Raw genomic sequence first — 2783 nt, 5'->3', positions numbered from 1 at the left:
AATAACTATATTTTTATTATCAGTAAATAATATATATTTATTATATAATATAAGAAAAATGAAATTATTTACTTTTTAAACAATCATGTTGGGGACTTAGACATATCATATTCGAAGGAGACATTTTTACAGTTATCAATCTTCTTAACAGTCAAGAAAAAAATCTGAATATCAAAACAATATCTCATACGATCTCTTTGTTGATTAGGCATCAAAAAGGACTGGAAATGGATGTGCAGATATGTTATCTAAGTCAGCTTTACAAAGTACTATTCATAGTTCATATATCATATGTCCATCCTATTTTTTGGTCCATACTTTCTTAAACATCTTGAAATAACTGATGCTAATTAATAATAAACTTTTGGCTGACAAAAAAAAATTAAATTTGTCTAATTATCGCTTAAATATTTTATTAATATTGTCTAAGAAGCTTTCATGTGATATCATAGTTTAATTTTTATTAGTTTTCTTTTGTTAATTTTTATAGTTTTTTGTATTTAAGATTTTTTTCCATGTTAAGCTTCTATTTCTTTCACAGAATTGATATATATATATATGTCATAAAAATTACCATCAAATCATTTTTACTTATTTATTATTTTGTTTTAATGAAAATACACTTTTTAAATAATTTAATTTAAAATAAAATTATTTTTTTTAAATTGTACAAAAATCTATGCTTTTTCATATTTGTCACGAAAATTTATATGTTAAACTTACTTTTACAAAATTCTTAACTTTGTCACGAAAACAAAAATCTATGTTTTTTCATATTTGTCAATGTTCTCACACTTTCAAAGAATATATTAGCTTAGTCACTTACTTTTTTTTTTTACAAAACAAAGTATCGGAGTGTTGAAAGTTGAATTCATATTATTGTAACTGTATATAAGAGTTTGTGATTACATACTTAGTGATTCTTATATATGTGTCCAAGAAAGTTTTAATGGCTTAGTGGTAACTGCCCTATATTTATGTAATACTAACTCGGGTTCAATCCTTTCCTTTGCATTGTTTTTTCATTTTTTACGAAAAAATAAATGAGATGACGTGGCAACTTCGGACTCTCTGATTGGTTGATTTTCCTATCCTACGTGGACATCTCCATGGCTTATATTTAACTTTTAGTATTGCAATAGAGTCTCTCTCCGTGCTACGCGCGGAAAATTGGTTTACAGTTTATTTTCTGATAAGAAGTTTCAATGTTTTGGTTTGGAATAAGGGCATTGTATTCTTTAAAATGATGGGAAAGTCGGTAAATATGGAGTTCATGTAATAGTAAAAAAAAAGGTAGCGTAAGCCAACATAAATAAAGTAAGAAAGAAAGCAAATCTTTTGAAGAATAGAAGATGCGATGTGGATCATGTGAAAGAAGTAGCCTGAAATTGTCGAAGACCAAGTTAGTTAACTTAAACCTAAGTACATAGCAAGCCATGTTTTTAAATAAAAATATACTTACTTAGGAAAACTGGGTAGAATCTTAGTGGCAGTCCTTTATTTGATTGTATCTTTGTTGGGTTGATACGCTGGTCATTATAAATATGTGAGTAAAATATTTTATCAGAAGAGGTATGGAAAATGTTAAAAGAGAAGTCATATTTCTAGTTCGAAATACCTTTGTTGTGTGGAAGGCCTTTGAAGATCTATCTGTAGACTATGTTCTTCACTTTCAGTTGGTGGGAATCTTCGCCTTTGATGATCGTTGATCCCGCTTTGCTTGTAACACGCGAGAGGGCGACATAAAGTTGGCCATGGGAGAAGACCGGATTAGGCAGATATAATATGACTTCTTTCGAACTTTGGCCTTGACTTTTGTTGATTGTCATTGCATAACACAATCTGATAGGAAACTGGCGCCGGCGTAGTGTGAACGGTAGCTTTGTTTCGTCATGAATGTATATTCCAATATCTTAAACAATAAGAATCGGCAACCAATCAAAGGAAGTGAATATAAATTTGGACGCATCATAAATATTATTCTTTTTGCAGAGAAAGATGCAGGAGATTATTTACTTACCTGCGACTTCTATGGGTTGGTTAGAGGGGGAGGAATACATTCCGGTGATAATCTAATCCTTGCAATCTACAAACTATCACTTTGTTAGATGTAATAACTTGAATAAAAGTTGAGTAATGAATGTATTAATCTTACACAGTTTATGGAGGATAGGCTTGTAAAGATGGCCGACTTATGTTTCTTCAGTATATCAAAGAGAATGATGTGTGTTCGGTGAGGGTTTGAAGAGATACTCGAAGATTGTAATGCTGGTTTAAAGAATTATTCCACATTCCTTCTTTTGATGTATGATTTTCGTAGATATGGACATTCTTAATGAGTCCGTATAAATTTCATTAATCAAGTATCTTAAGAAGATTTGTGAGTTTACGTTATGCAATGACTTCCGACTGCCGATCATAATCTAATATGTCGTCCATAAATTTTCAAAATGTGTCTTTACTTCAGTGGTAGAATAGCACTCGCATTTGTTCCTGAACCAGGGTTCGAACCTCTTTCAAAAATATATTCTTTTATTTTTATTTCGTCAATCTCCATTCTTTTCTTTTGCTTATAGTATGTAGACACGCTGTGTATCTGTTGAATGAAAATGAAGTGAACCTATTACTGAGAAAGATCACTGGTAATAACATTTTCCACTTAGACAATAACCCCATAACAAAACATCCTTTCATTTCGACAATATCATCATACAAAAACTTAACCATCATCGAGACTACAACCGTTTGATAAAGGATTCATAAACACGTTGATTAACAAAAAG

The sequence above is a fragment of the Brassica oleracea genome, chromosome C3 (assembly GCF_000695525.1).
Source record: "Brassica oleracea var. oleracea cultivar TO1000 chromosome C3, BOL, whole genome shotgun sequence".
Lineage (NCBI taxonomy): Eukaryota > Viridiplantae > Streptophyta > Magnoliopsida > Brassicales > Brassicaceae > Brassica > Brassica oleracea.
Note: the sequence above shows the minus strand (reverse complement) of the source record.